We start from the raw sequence: 17,100 nt of genomic DNA, 5'->3' as shown, positions 1-17,100 counted from the left end.
ATTTAATGCCTTATAGTACGCTTTTGCATAAAAGATGATGTAGCTTGTCTTTCCTTTGTTTTCTACAAATCTATAATAAAATGATGAAAATATTGTTCACTTCGATGGTTTCATTAAAATCTTCGCTCCGATGAGAAGCTTTAATAATTTGTGCTGTTGTAATTTATGCTTAAGCACTTAATAAACACATGTAACAACATTTAATATTTTTGCCGTATCTCTGCGAGATAGCATAAGTACTATTATATATCTACATCAAATGAAAATGCATAAAACGTTTGATACAGAGCCATCTGTTGATGGATTTAATGGTTTCTATTCTAACAATATAGGAGAAAATGTTTATCATAAATATGCCTTTTTAATAAAAGAAATTATTTTTTACTGAGGATTCATTCTTGAGATGCGGAAATAAATACAGCCAGTAAATTTCAATAAATGTGAGATGTTCTTTATTTTCGTTCACTTATTCACTTCGTTATCTTTTCGACGAGGAAAAATGTATTGATTTGCCCTAGTAGAAATTGGGCGAGATGGAAATTGCTCTAAGAAACTGAACAGGAAACAAGAAACAATCATCATTACGTAAATGGACGATTAATGTAACAATATCTATCGTTTTTAAGAAGGAAAATATAGAAACCAAACATTTCTTATTCTATAGTCACTTATATATCTGTAGTCAATTATCTTTCTTCTAATTTTTAATAAAAGGGTAAAATAAAAAATTGTTCCTCCTTCCACCTCCTGATTCCTCCCACTTTCCCGTCCAGAATTTTCATCGTCACGCGCCCATTGGGCAAAAGTGTCAAGAGCCGGAAACTTTGCGTTGTAACAGCAATATCCCGGCTAAACAAATAATGAGTGAATGAATAGAAAATTGTATAAATATTTCTAATGTATGCATTACATGAACACAAACTGCATTTCACTAAGCTCTTTCCTAAAAGAACGCAAAAAATTTTAATTACTTTCAATTAAAATTAAAATTCTAATCTTCTATTTCTGTATTAAATTATAGTAAATACCTACTTAGCATATTATAAGAATAAAATTTAGTACATTTCTTTATATTTTCTATAGTTATTTTAAGGGAGACCTCTCGTTTCATTATCCATTTTACGACAGATATTTCCCACATCTCTAAATATCCAGAGTTTCTTCATATCATTACAACAAAAATTGAATTTTTTTAAATATATTTTGATGACAGTTCAAAAAACATGAAAGTCAATAAATCTCCTCTGGACCCATCCTGTGTTATATTCATATTAATATTGCTTGATCAATAATTAAGTGACATTACAACAGGTTCACATAGCACATCGTTTATTACAAACCAACATCAACTGCCAATTATTTCACTTCAATTCGACCAGCAACTAGTGTGTTGCCACATATATGTAACACCCTGAGCATTCAACTTACTGCATCGCTCGTAGTAGCACCTTATGTGACGACAACCGGAACAAAGCCAGCAAATTTGCGAGCTACTCGCGGCTTAACATCAGAACTGCACCTAGAACCGCATATTTCCTCAACTTTCGGAAGCGTTTAATGGCGAAAGGGAATTATTACCTAAGGTGAGAAAAGCAGTGAAAAATTCCCATTCCAAAATATTCTGTCTAAAAATGATATGAGAAAACGCCTCTGACTCTATGAATTATTCAAAATTAATCATGTTTTAGTATCGTTATTTTCACTCTAGCTGAAAAACAATTTCTGTTTAAATTTCGAAGTCCTGCAAATTTTATTCAGCGTTACTGGTGATCAACCTCAGTTTATCTAACATTTATGCTACATAATTTTCTTACTAAATGTAGTTATCAACAGTGGCGTAGCAAGCAAAACTGGCGCCCGGGGCAAAATACCTTTTTGGCGCTCCCCCGCCAAAAAAACTTTCAGTATAGAATATATTCGTAATAAGAAAATAATGCAAATAATAATAAAATGCTGAATCTGCCATAAAATACGCAAAAATATATTAAGAATAGTCACTGCCTAACTACACTAGCCTTGGGTTCGGAAATGCATCTGTGTCGGCGAAAAAAATCAGACATACGATGATCTAGAATTAGTTGAAAAGCTGTTATTTATTTTACATATTTATATAAGTGTTTTTAAAAAGTACAATTTTTAAACAATTAAAAGTTTATATGCATTATAGATAAATAGATATGTGGCAACTTGCCTACTACAACTCAATTCTGCCAGTCTGGTAACCCATAGCAACCAAAAACAAAATAATATTTATTCTATTCAATTGTTATAATTATTTAACGAGCTGTCTCAAAAAATTGTACTACCATAATTGTTGACCCGTATTTATTACGAATAGCAATCTTCAATATTGCACGAATATGGAGTTTATATGTCAAAATCCTGAGCACCCAAATCCTGAGCAAATCCTCAGTGTGATGAGATGCAAGTAAGACATTTCACCTGTGATTTCAAGCGTTGTGCCGCATTCCGATGAGTCAATATATCTCTGTCATAATTTCAGCGGATATATGTATCACCTGCTGCTTTTGAGCCAACTTCTCTGGTTTCAAGTACCAAGAAACTATGTCACTATATACATATTGATTATTTTTCTATACATATTATTACTGTGCATATTTGATTGATCTAAAGTGATTGACAACGATGCTGCTTCCCAATTGACGCGAGTGCCAGTTAAGCCACCGCCTTTTTGTCCCCGAGACCCATCGTTACGGTTCATTCAATTGGATGCGCAGTTTAAATTGAGTCGCATTACTGCCGACGAAGCTCAATTTTATACAGCGATCGCCGCGTTAGAATCAGAGGTACTGCAATCAGCTCGTGAAATAATTTTGGATCCACCGGCGACGGACAAATACAAATCTTTAAAAAAAGATTAATTTCTGTTTATGAAGAATCCGAGATAGTTAAAATCAAGCAGCTGTTGCACGATTTACAGTTGAGTGATTATAAGGCGCCTTCTTAGTTGCTGTCTAAAATGTCAGACTTAGCCGCCGGTAACCTAACGGATAACATTCTTAAAACATTATGGATGAATAGACTCCCATCTAACATGCAAACCATTTTAGCGGCCAGTAGCGAGCCACTTAAAAATCTTCCCGAAATCGCTGATAAAAATTCACGAACTGGCCATTACTGCGAAAATACACGCAGTGCAGGCTCCTGGTCCAGGTATTGTGGCGTTACAGGCTCAAATTGATGATTTGTCCAAACAGGTTACTCAGTTAGTAGCCATCCAAGCTGAACCTTTTCACCGCAACCTCTCCACATCACATAGTAATACACGTCCTAACCCACTGAGGAAACGTTATGAAAGCCCTCCTCCGGGTATTTGTTTTTTACCAACACAAATTTAGAAACAAGGCAAACAAATGCCACCCATCGTGTGACCCATCGTGCCAACAAATGCCACCCACCGTGACCAGGGAAACGAGAAGGGCCGTTGCTCGAAGTCATGAATGACAGCGGCCGGAATTTTGCACGCCTTTTCGTCATCGAAAAGATTTCGGGCTTAAGGTTTCTTGTAGACACCGGGGCTGATGTTTCTCTCGTTCCACCACATTTTCACGAACAAAAGCGCCTTATTAAGTTACAACTTTATATAGCAAATGGAACTCCTATTCAAACTTCTGGTGAACGCCTGATATCTGTTGATTTAGGATTGCGCCGCAACTTCCAATGACAATTCATTACTGCTACTGTCCTATTATTGACGCTGACTTTTTACATCAATTTTCTTTGCTTGTCGATATTAAGAATCGCCGTTTGATAGATTCCATAACCAACTTAACTTATCCGGGAGTAATTCGCAATAGTGAAGATTTGAGCATTAAACTGATTTCGGGTAACTCCCCATGGCATCAACTTCTCAGAGAATTCTCTACAATCACGCACACAGTTATGGGTATTTCTGAACCCGAGAACGATGTACTACATTATGCTGAAACTAAAGGACCTCCAATTGCCGCTAAACCTAGACGCTTCCCTCCGGACAAGCTTAAAGCCGCCAAAGAGGAATTTTAATACATGATGGAACAGGGAACTTGCCGTCTTTCAAAATGTTCATGGGCCAGTCCGCTCCATTTACACTCATGTCCATAAATTAAGGATAATGCAAAATCAGGCAAAGGAAGAGTTAGAAGCAAAACAAATTTGACTTATTTGTAAAGCTTATTCATTAAACAAAAGGTAAAGAGCAAAAAAAGATGCTATATGTTTGATATTATTAAAAAAAAATAGCGATTTTTTCTCCCTGGAGCAAATTACAAAAAAAAAAAAAAAAACTATTTACAAAAAACCAATATTACATGGTTGGCATGATTCTTAATACATTGTATGTCTCCCAGATGATGGAATACAGTGCGTACAACGCCTAGGCATGCTGAGTATCAAATTATCGATCTGATCGTGGGGGATATTACACCACTCAAAAAGCAATGCTGTCCGAAGTTCCGAAAGATATGTAGGAGGAGGTTGACGGGCTGCAACTCGTCGGCCAAGCATGCCCCACACGTGCTCTACTGGATTCAAGTCCGGTGAGAATGCTGGCCAGTCCATACAGGTGATATCCTCCGATTGAAGGCATTCCCTTACGATGATTGCACGGTGAGGACGGGCGATCTCATCCATAAACACAAATTGTGCGCCCATGGCGCCCCGATACAAACATGTTGTTTCAGAATGACGTCCCGATAGCTTCGGCTTGTCATAGTTCCAATTTGAACATGCAAGTCAGTTCTGGAATCCAGAATAATTCCACCCCAAACGAGCACTCCTGCACCACCGTAACGGTTTCGTTCAATGATGTTTTCTTGGTGGTAACGGGTACCTCGAGCTCTCCATATGAACGTCCGACGAGAATCAGACTGCAAGCTAAACTTAGACTCGTCGGAAAACATCACACAAGCCCACAGTTGCGGTGTCCACAATGCATACTCTCTACTCCAGGCTAACCGCAGGCGACAGTGAGTTGCAGTAAGTGGAACGCATCTAACAGGTCTACGAGCATATAGACTAATCTGCCCTAAGCGTCTGTACACGATCTGCCTTGAAATTGTCCTACTAGTGGCTGAAGACAGGTCTGAGGCTGTGCTCCGCCTGTTTCTTTTGGCAGTAACTGCCAAATACCGGTCTTCATTCGACGTTGTAACTCTGCGGCGACCTATGCTGTAACGTCTACTCACATTACCATCATCTTGGAATCGTTTCCAAAGCCTGGAGATTTGACACTCTGGGCAATTCCAAGTTCGTCTGATACTTCCAGTTGGGTACGCCTACATTGCAGATGGCCGATAATTCTACCACGTAAAAAAATTATCCAAATGCGTCTTTTGTGTCCTAACTATTCGGTTATTGCACTGAAATGCTTATAAAACGCCTGAAGAAGTGATGATGAGTATTATAACTCACCTACATAGGCAACTGGTAAATTCAAGTTAAATTACTTTCTACGACAAACTTGTCCAATAATGCTAAGTTATATACAGTTAATTTCGTTCTTTATGAATAAAACTGCAAAGTGTTGATTATATTTTTTAAGCTTTATATTACGCACTTAAATAAAGGATAACGTAGTTTTCTCTTTCCTTCTCCTTTTACTTTGCAAAACCTGTAATAAAGATAACTAATAAAAATATAACATTTTCCACTTCGATATTTTGAGTGTAATTATCACTTCGTTTAGTTGCTTTCAGTAGTTTTATTAAACAATTAACACAGCAAGTTACGATTAACATTCTTGCTTTATCTATGCAAGTTAACATAATAAATATTACTTCATCCGTTACAAATTAGTTGCTACATTTAGGTCGAAAATTTTGTCCCAAATTAATTGCTACATTTCAGGTAGGTGGAGTCATAAATAACTTTCGATGCTGTTTAGTAGATCGACACAAGTACAATTACACAATATACTACCTAATGTTCTTACGTCACGCCCCATTTTGTAAGTACTCTGCTGCCAGTATATCAGAAAGATCATGTTTATGTTATTAATCATGTTTATACTATTTCAGGCTCGAGGCTGTCTGCCTGAAGTAAGGAATGACTTCGTGGAGGACTTTCTAAAGGAACCTGGCTCGTATACACGAGAGAGAGAATTAAATTCAGAATTCATTAGCTAGAAGATATGTTCTTACGTCACGCCCCATTTTGTAAGTACTCTGCTGCCAGTATATCAGAAAGATCATGTTTATGTTATTAATCATGTTTATACTATTTCAGGCTCGAGGCTGTCTGCCTGAAGTAAGGAATGACTTCGTGGAGGATTTTCTAAAGGAACCTGGCTCGTATACACGAGAGAGAGAATTAAATTCAGAATTCATTAGCTAGAAGATAGTCTTATGCGATTACTAATGGCAGAGTCCTTGCAAAATGGGGCGTGGCTTAATGCGAACCCTGGTTTTTTTTTAAACTAATTTCGTACTGATATAATGAGGGAATGCTTGGTAAAAAAATGCTGTTAATTGATAACGTAACACCCTGAAATTTTTGAAAAATGTTCAAACAAAATCATAAAATCTTCTGCATTAATAATCAGTACTAAAGTATTCAAATGTTGCAACTAATTTGGAACAGAGGGAGCATATCTCTATAGTAATTGGACGTGCATGAAACTTTCGATACAGAATATCCTGCTAACTCATACTTCTCTAATATTATAACAGTCAATTTTTATCCCCAAATTCCTTTTCATTAAAAAGAATTTATGTTTTCTGAATATTTCACGTTGAAAGGATTATATTCAGAGCAGATAACTTTAACGAACATCAAATTTTCTTTTACCACGGTGAATTACAGTAGTCGGAAGTATTCGGCCTATCGGCCTTTACTCGAAAAATTAGTATCCCTAATGGGCAGTCTTAGTGAAAATCATAAACTGTACAATTTGTACGTCTTCCTTGGCGAAGCAATAGATGACGGTGAGACTTAGCGAGATTAAATACAACACCAGTGCATTCTGTTTGATTGAAAAATTGTTCGAGTAATAAAGTTTTTGTATTTTTCGTACGATAAATGTTCAAAGTTCATGGAAGAACACCAAAATTTTAAAAAAGATGAAGTTGAATTAATGAAAAAAAATTGTGGGCGGGACTTAGCCTTGATCAATGCTATGATTAAGACACAATAACACGCCGAATAAATACTAATTCAGAAGTCAAACAACAAAAATCAGCGTTAATTTACAAAATTTTCACAGGACTAGTTTCGATGGTTTTACCGAACCATCATCTTCAGCTGCAAAACCGCAAATGAACAAGATAGGAAATAATGTTTAGATAAGATAAGAAAGCCTGGACAAGAATAAGCAAGTGGCGCCATCTGTTGGCGAAACCAGAACTAAAACATAATTTCTCTAAAAGCCGAAGGCAAATTTGGATTGGAATTAGGATCGTTAACTAGAACAGAAAGATTTTTATGAATGTGAAATGCCTCTAGAAAATCTAGTTCTCCAATGGAAGATGTTTTTTGAATAATTTTGGCAGCAGAAAAATTGAAAGTGTGATTTTCGGACCAACAATGTTGAGCAACAGAAGACTTCTGTGTTTCCTTTTTTCTAACATATGCCTCATGTTCTTTGACGCGAAATTTTAAGGCTCTCTTAGTTTGGCCAATGTAAATTAAACCGCACTGGCAAGGAATCCTATAAATACCCCAGGAATTCATATCCGGAATGGTGTCCTTGAGTATAGAAGTTGGAATTTTATTGATGGGAGAGTAAACAACCCGAAAGTTAAATTTCTGCAAAATATGTGCAACTTTATAGCTAATTGATGGAAAGAAGGGAATGACAACAGAATTTTTATAATCTCCTAAAATAAGAGTGTGGCTTTTAGTGTGTTGAGATGAGAATTTTTTAACTGCTTGATTAATAATATTGGGTGAAAAGCCCCTGTCAATAGCTATTGCTTTTAAATAATTTAGTTCTTCATCAAGGGCTAGTTTGGAGGAGCAAACTTGAAGAGCACGGAAAACATAGGAATAAAATGAAGCTAACTTTTGTTTAGTCGGATGACATGATTTAAAGTGTGGTGGAAGGCAAACCGATGAAGGTTTACGGTAAACTGTAGTACTGAAGTTGGATGTGTTACGTGTGACCAGAATGTCGAGAAACGGAAGAGAATTGCAAGTCTCAAGTTCAAAAGAGAACTGAATAGCAGGATCAACAGAATTCATTGTTGAAAGAACTCTATTTAAATCATCTTTATTACCTTCAAACAGGGTAGTCTTCAAACAGGGTTTCAAAGGCCGACAAAGGTGGCCAGATAGTCGTCATGGATAAGAACACTTACATCGATGGTGTCACTAAACTCTTAAACGAAGGACCATATAATCCGATCCCTAAAGATCCTTCACCTTCGGACTTATCCAAAATAAAAACTGCGATCAAATCTTCGCAAATCATTTCAAGCAACTTAAAACATTCGCTTATCCCATCTGTTGCGAATTGTGCCAGCTTATATGCTCTTCCCAAAATTCATAAAAGTGGTATTCCTTTCCGCCCTATTGTATCAAATTTAGGTACTGCCTCGTATCCATTAGCTAAATATTTAGTTTCTAGATTTTCCACTCTATTAGACAATAACATTTACACCATAAAAAATTCAATAGAGTTTGTAAGAAAGGTTAAAAACATTTCTCCTCGTAATTTACTCATGGTTTCTTTTGATGTAAAATCATTATTCACCAATGTCCCAGTGGAGGGTGCATTAAGATGTCTAGAAACCAGACTTCGCGAATTTCATTTCTCTTGCATCGAAATTGATGAGCTAATTTCTCTCACTCAACTCTGTTTGAAACAAACACATTTTGTGTTCCAAAATAAATATTACAAGCAAACTGAGGGATTAGCCATGGGAAGCCCCCTCAGTCCCATCCTGGCTGATATCTACATGCATTATTATGAATCAAAATTGTTTGAAACTTTAAACTTCCCGGCATGGTTCCGCTACGTAGACGATACTTTTACCCTGTTTGAAGGTAATAAAGATGATTTAAATAGAGTTCTTTCAACAATGAATTCTGTTGATCCTGCTATTCAGTTCTCTTTTGAACTTGAGACTTGCAATTCTCTTCCGTTTCTCGACATTCTGGTCACACGTAACACATCCAACTTCAGTACTACAGTTTACCGTAAACCTTCATCGGTTTGCCTTCCACCACACTTTAAATCATGTCATCCGACTAAACAAAAGTTAGCTTCATTTTATTCCTATGTTTTCCGTGCTCTTCAAGTTTGCTCCTCCAAACTAGCCCTTGATGAAGAACTAAATTATTTAAAAGCAATAGCTATTGACAGGGGCTTTTCACCCAATATTATTAATCAAGCAGTTAAAAAATTCTCATCTCAACACACTAAAAGCCACACTCTTATTTTAGGAGATTATAAAAATTCTGTTGTTATTCCCTTCTTTCCATCAATTAGCTATAAAGTTGCACATATTTTTCAGAAATTTAACTTTCGGGTTGTTTACTCTCCCATCAATAAAATTCCAACTTCTATACTCAAGGACCCCATTCCGGATATGAATTCCTGGGGTATTTATAGGATTCCTTGCCAGTGCGGTTTAATTTACATTGGCCAAACTAAGAGAGCCTTAAAATTTCGCGTCAAAGAACATGAGGCATATGTTAGAAAAAAGGAAACACAGAAGTCTTCTGTTGCTCAACATTGTTGGTCCGAAAATCACACTTTCAATTTTTCTGCTGCCAAAATTATTCAAAAAACATCTTCCATTGGAGAACTAGATTTTCTAGAGGCATTTCACATTCATAAAAATCTTTCTGTTCTAGTTAACGATCCTAATTCCAATCCAAATTTGCCTTCGGCTTTTAGAGAAATTATGTTTTAGTTCTGGTTTCGCCAACAGATGGCGCCACTTGCTTATTCTTGTCCAGGCTTTCTTATCTTATCTAAACATTATTTCCTATCTTGTTCATTTGCGGTTTTGCAGCTGAAGATGATGGTTCGGTAAAACCATCGAAACTAGTCCTGTGAAAATTTTGTAAATTAACGCTGATTTTTGTTGTTTGACTTCTGAATTAGCAATGCTATGATCTCCAATAGTCATCTGACGAAAACACATTCTGAGTAACTTGAGCAAAGATTAATTACAATACGATACGATTTCAATAAAACTTGAACTTCTGGGATAAATATTAGCAATTAGAGCTAAAAAGATTTAGCAAAGTTTATTTACAACACGTTACGAGTTCTAATTAAACTTGATCTTCTGGGATAGATAACAGGATAAATAACGAAATTTCTTGAGTAAATATATGCAAATGCGTACATAGATATTTGACTACTTCCAATTATTATTATAGAAAATTGTCCTAGGACGTTTGAAGGGCTGGTTAATGCGGTGATCGTAATTTCCTAGATATCTAATGGCATCGTGCTGATGATTATCACATTTGGTGTGAAAATGTTTAGATAACTTGAGAATTCCTTCGTTGATGGTGTTAATCTTGAAACGTTTTCTTATGACGGTGTTCCTGACGAACCATTGAGAGTCTGACATTAATTGATAAGTTTATATTTTGTTGGCTTTGTAATTTGGATCTGTGGGTATTGGCGGTAGCAGCCCAAGCCGGAACTGCATATAGAACTATTGGACGAATGGTTTGCAAATAAATGATTCTTTTGGTAGCATATTGGAGTTGCGATTTTCTCCCTAATAGAGGATAAAGCGCCATAAATGCTTTTTGAGCTTTCTCTTTCACGTAGTCTGTATGTTGACAGAAGGTTAATTTCTTATCAAGGAAAACTCCTAGATATTTAACATGAGGTTCCCTTCTAATGATGTCATTATTGATTTTGATAGCTTCGAAATTTCCTCTAAGAGTTTTTTTTTTTTTTTGCTGAAAAGAACGACTGTTGATTTTTCAGTATTAATTTTTATTTTCTATTTTGTAAACCAGCTAGCTTATTAATTTGTCGGTGGATTCTTCCAATTTAATTAAGGCCATATAGGGATTCATAGATTTCTTTACCATACCTCTACGTTCAAGTAAGGAATTATATTCCTTATATAAAAAATTGGTGGACAGATAATTGTAAAAATTTACCGAAGTTTTACAAAGTTTAAAACATTACACTTTCTTCATATATATACATATACAGAGATATTATATATTTCCATATAAATGTATCAAGTTGGCAGGAAAGTTATTTCGGTTTTTAGTGTAAAATAAAACTGATTTGTTTCTATACAAAAAATTAAATTAAATTAATCAAAATATCTCCCATTTTGTTCCATGGCCTCTTACCATTTGTCAGATGTGTAAAATATCCCACTTTCATTGAACGTTTGGTCTTTATCACCAAGAACCTTCAACAAAGTGAGATTTGAGAACATTGTTATTACTGAAATTTTTAACATTTAAGAAATTTTGTTAATTTTGAAGTAAATCATATTACGAAGGTGCACGGTCAGGGCTGAAAGTGACACCACTTCCCAAACCAAGCTCCAATAATTTCGGATGTGTTGCTAAAGAAGGCTTCGAATTGTCGTAGTGGAACAATACGAATGATGGTTTATTTGCCAATTCTGGCCTTTTCTCTTGAATTACTTCTCCGATTCCATACGTAGTTGGAATTGCAAATATGTAAGTTGATTGTTTGTTTACGTGGAAACACCTCAAAATATACAGCGCTTTTGTAGTCCCCCTAACTTGTCTTTTCCAGATGTAATTTATATTTTGATATGATTTCTATTGATTCATCATACTAAGTTCGTGATTTTTTGACTAATGCTATTGTAGACGATCAATTTTTCATCATCAGTGATAATTCATTCAAAAAGCGTCGCTTACATTCAGTTTAAAATTCGTATAGCAAATATTGTTTCGCTAAGGGAATACCTTTTAATTCATGCAGAACTCAAACATCGAGTTTCTATTCTACAAGACATCTTAATGTGGATTTCAATTGTTGTGAGTGATATATTTAACCTCTTCGCAATCTTTCGCACATTTACGGGTATATGATTATTCGATTCAATTGTGACTTTAATTGTGTTACCATGAACTTCAGATATTCGGCCGGAACATTGGTCATTTGCAACGGAAGATTTCCAGAAAACCAATTCGTTTTAAGCAAGAACGTTTTAAACCAATTATGACATATGCATTCTGTTGAGTAACCAACATAAACTTCCTATACCTTTCTATGAGTCGCAGCTGCTTCCCTATGGAAAATAATTATTTTTTGCAATTCCTATTAAAACTGACCTTAAACATATAGTTTAGCAAAAATGCACGGAATATTTCTATCGCAACCTAAAAGACTGAGCTATCAAATCACGCACATACACAAAACAAAAACAAAACAAAACAAAAAAAAAAAAAAAATCCTGTTAAAGGTTAACAGCACAAAAAAGAAAGCGAACTTAGCTCTATTTATTTTGGGAAACAAGAATTACTTTCTTTCCAACCCAATAACAGCCAACGATTAACGTTGCTTCTGAATCTATTTCGAAGATTTTAAGAAACATAAAAGCGAAAAAATTGTTAGTTTCTTTAAGATTAGGTATTGGGTAAATCATTTATTAATTAACTTATTTATTTAGCATTTTCCGACTTTTCTAATTCTTTTTTATCACTAGAGATGGTCTTCTTTCCAAATATGTTGCCACTGAGCAAAAAGCAAAATATTTGCCTTTGTAGTCTCTGTTATTAAACAATGAGTATTCTTTACGTATGTTTGTACGTACCTTCGTCGCATTGCAGAAAACTGTTGGTGCCTAAAGCAACCAAATTTTGAGAACGTATAGTCTATCAACTGAACATGTACATTTCGAAGTCAGAATTTATCATTTCGATGTTTTTAATTTATTTCGTATTTCCAACAAATTCAATTCATTTTTGATTAACAAACTCAGTGGTTTAAAAGTGAGCAGTGGCAACACTATACAAATATCTAAAATATCTGTGTATTCAGCGTGCCATATTGTATCTATTAGACAAAATGTTAGGTAAACATATTTCATTAAGGTATTTTATTAATCAACGTTAAGATAATTTTAATTAACGTAAAGGAAAAGGAGCAATGCGCTTCCACTGGCTCCTTGATATTTGTCTCAACTAGAGAAATCTATCTGCAGATTTCAACTTGAGACAGGCCCATTTCGGGACTCAGTCATGAACTGGGAGCAGCAGGATATTTTCCCCGGCTGAGTGCCAATATATTCACCGACGCATAAACTTTTTCACTGCTCGAAATAAAATACTTTTACCTTGCCTGCACCAGCTTGTTGTCATTAAATAATGCCTTTAAAATTTTATCTGTCTGTAATAGATTAAGAAAGTATGCGAGTTGAGGGTAATAAAAGCAGTTATTAAGAATAGTTTTCCTACTTTTTTTAAAAGCAATGCATTTTAAAGAAACCAATTTAAAACAAGAAGTGTCTAATAAAAAATATTAAATATATTTAGTCCAAAGCTTCGTTAGCCCAGAAGGACTGTTAGTCTGATAACGGGATTTTGCGTGTAATAAATATAAAAGTATAAATCACTTTTCAAATTGTTGCCACCAAATATTATCGCTCTGCTTTATGTTTAAAGAAATTAAATAATGAAGAATTTGCATGAAAGTACGCGCGTTTTTCGGATTGTAAAAAAACAACGGTACCTAGAGCCATGAAATTTTGAATAAAATTGTGCTGTTTCCGCATATCTGAAAGCCCGGATTTGAGTTTCGAATTTGTTTTAATATGTATTTCATATTTTGTAAAACTTTAACAAATTTTTGATTAACAAACCGAAAGATTTCAAAGTAAGCAATGGCAACACTTTATGAGAAAAAAATATTTTTATCTCCAGCGAGGGAAACTGTATATGGGGAATTTTAAAGACATGCTGTTTTGAAATATTTTATTGTTTATTTTAAATTTTGAAAAACGTTAAAGAATTTTATTAGCAAACGAAACGATTTCAAAAAGAGCAAATTATTCTGTATTTCAAATATCGCAAAACTCTAACGAATTTTTTTATTAATAAACTCTACGATTTCAAACCGAACAATGACAACACTGCACACACACACACACACACACACAAAAAAAAAAAAAAAAAAAAAAAAAAAAAATTCTTCAGCTTGTGAGAGTATCGGAGAGGAACTTTAACCCAAATGTTGTAGAAACGCCTATGTGTAAGTAAATGAAAAAAACGCCTCTTTGGGAAGAATATAAAATTTGAAAGCTTTCAGAATTTTTTAATGAAATTATATTGCTGGGTTCTTAAAATTATTAAACTTCGTAATTATTCTTTCTTGCTGGCCGAATTAGCGACAACTTGAGTAATAAAAAATGACAAGTGTTTATCGTAAAAGCCGTGCGATTGCGAATATAAATTACTTTTTATCATCCAGCGCCAATTTATTGCCATTCTACAAAATGTAAGGTACTTTATTTTATTTATTTTTATTTTTATTTTTTTTTCGGAATTTTTCCTGGCAGTGATATTAACAATAAGCTATTTATACCAATTGGCCATCATGGTAGAGGGATGGTACCCACGTCCTCCGTCACTTATCACTTATCTAAGCTATTTAGCAGCAATAAAAATCAGTTCTATATGTTCTGTCACCAAACAGAACATGGACTGGGGAAAATACTTGGGTAGTGCATGTAATTATTGAGCAACAGTCAATGTCATGGGGTCACACTGGTTCTCCAACTCGGCTGGGGAAATCTTTCGAACTTTCTCAACGAAAAATATTATGATCACCGTGTTTTGGTGTGTTAATGGAAACTTGCTTGTCGAATTCATGGAAAATGGTACGACAATCAGTTCTGAAGTGTACTGTAACATTTTGAGAAAACTGAAAATAGCCATTCAGAAGGAACATAGCGGCCTGCTGATATCTTGGGTTTTGTTCTTGCACGATAACTCTCACCCTCACTGTGCTCATCCCAAACAAGAGCTTTTGCAGTATTTCAGGTGGGACAGATTTCAACAATCCCCAATATCCCCCATTATAAAGTTACCAATATTTCTCAGCAAATAATTAAAAGGAGTTTAGCTCAAAATATGAAACTTCCAGATTAACAAAAAAAGATTTTATTTTAAACTGGATACTTATGTGTTTTATACAGGCATTCTGCTGCATTAGACAGTACTTTCATGTTCTATCAATTTTGTCCACAATGGGCCTTGTGATGAAAATTCCTTAGTGAAGCGCTCGAAAAGCGAACGTGTATGCGAGAAATTTGAGACACTTTGTCTCAGTTAGAGTTCAATCTCCAGAGAAGTCATGAAGTAAACCTCAGGTGTGGCGCCATCTGCTGGTTATTTTAAACTGAAGATACTTGGATACTTATGTGTTTTATACAGGCATTCTATTGCATTAGACAGTAAACTGAAGAATTGAATAACAGAAATATTTCAGTTCCCTTTTAAAGCCAAACTAGTGTCTAATGCCGTCAATTTATAAAACTAAATTTTTAATTTCATTGAACAAAATTAAAACTTATCTTTAAAAAACAAAACAAAAAAAAAAAAAAAAAAAAAATTCTACTTTTAACCTGCGGGAAAGCGCGTGGAGTTTATCATACCCCAACCCTACATAAAAGTGGAATATTCCTAACTTGTGAAACTGAAATTCTGTGTTGCTTTCAGTAGCTGAGTTTCTAGTTGTGGTTGATTTTCAGAACCGCTTTTTCTTTGCCTGTGTGTTTCAGAAAAAGATTTATCGGTATTTTATTGGAACTGGGGTATGACACGCGCCTGTCCGTGTAAGTGGTGTTTTTCTGACTGAATATTTAGTTCAGAAATTTATTTCTAGAGTGTAACAGTAAATATTTCTTCTCGCAAGTTATTTTAAAGTACTTGACATTAAATTCTTAAAAATTTCTAACTGCATTATGGTAAAAAGAATGAGTCCCTATGAACTGGAGATGCAACGCGTGTGAGATTTATTAGAAATATTTGAAAGCGATGAAGATTGCATTTCAGAAACTGAAGATGAAACTAAGAATATTTTCTACTATGTTTTGGTTTCGAGAAACATTAATTCCTGATGTTCCTAAAAAAAGAAAAACTGTTCTTATGCTTTCAACATTATATAACGATCATACTATAGATGATACTATTGGAGAAAATAAAACATCAGGAATTATATGTTTTAATAATATGACTAAAGGAGCAGTGGATATGGGGGATGAAATGTCAGCCAATTATTCAATTGCCAGAATAACAAGGAGGTGGCCAATGGTAATTTTCTTTCCTGCACTGAATTTTGCTGTAATAAATGCTTGAATTATATTACATTCAACTGCTAATCCACCAACCAGAAACAGAAGTCTGTTTTTGAAGGACTTAGCATTACAATTAATGAAAAAAAGTATTGAACAAAGATCAGAGAATAATATTTTTCCAAGAAGTTGACGTACTGCACGCAAAACAAAAGCAGAAGTTTCGACGAAGAATTAAAACGAATACATGAAATTCGAAACAACTAAGTATGAAAGATGTGATAAATTTTTGCCCTCGCGCAAGGACAAGAACGTGAATGCAATGTTTAAAATGGGTAAACATTCTGTGCCAAGAACACATGAATGTATTTCGTTCAAAGTGTGAAGAAATAAAATAAGCATGGTGTATTAGAGATGCAATGAAACTTAGCTGCATGATGTTTATTTTTTTATTATTTTCTTTTATCTTAATTTTAACTCTAAGACTATTTCGAAAATTAATTTTTTGAAACCCAATTATTATTCACTTATTTAAAATACACGAGAAAAAAAAACAGTTTTAAAACTAAATAATACTATTTTTATTGTATTTTAAATATTGGGGTATGTGATACCCCACGCGCCCACTCTAGTAACTTTTCTTGGTGCGACTTCCGCCGGGTTAAAGGTTTTTGTGTTCGTTTTTGCATTTCTTTTCTGACGATAGTATAAGGTTAAGAGAAGACTAATAAAATATTATAATAATATATGTTATCCTTTGAGCAAAACTAAAAGAAGTATATAAAAAGAGGCTTGCAATATACATGTTGCTGCAAAACTTTAACTTTAGATTTAAATTTAGAAGCAGATATTAATATGCAAAAAAATTAGAAATCTCGCATTCATCAGATAAAGAATTTTA

Source organism: Stegodyphus dumicola, chromosome 11 (assembly GCF_044657685.1).
Source record: "Stegodyphus dumicola isolate Sdum_Otavi_A_Nest chromosome 11, ASM4465768v1".
Lineage (NCBI taxonomy): Eukaryota > Metazoa > Arthropoda > Arachnida > Araneae > Eresidae > Stegodyphus > Stegodyphus dumicola.
This window is presented reverse-complemented; position numbering follows the sequence as displayed.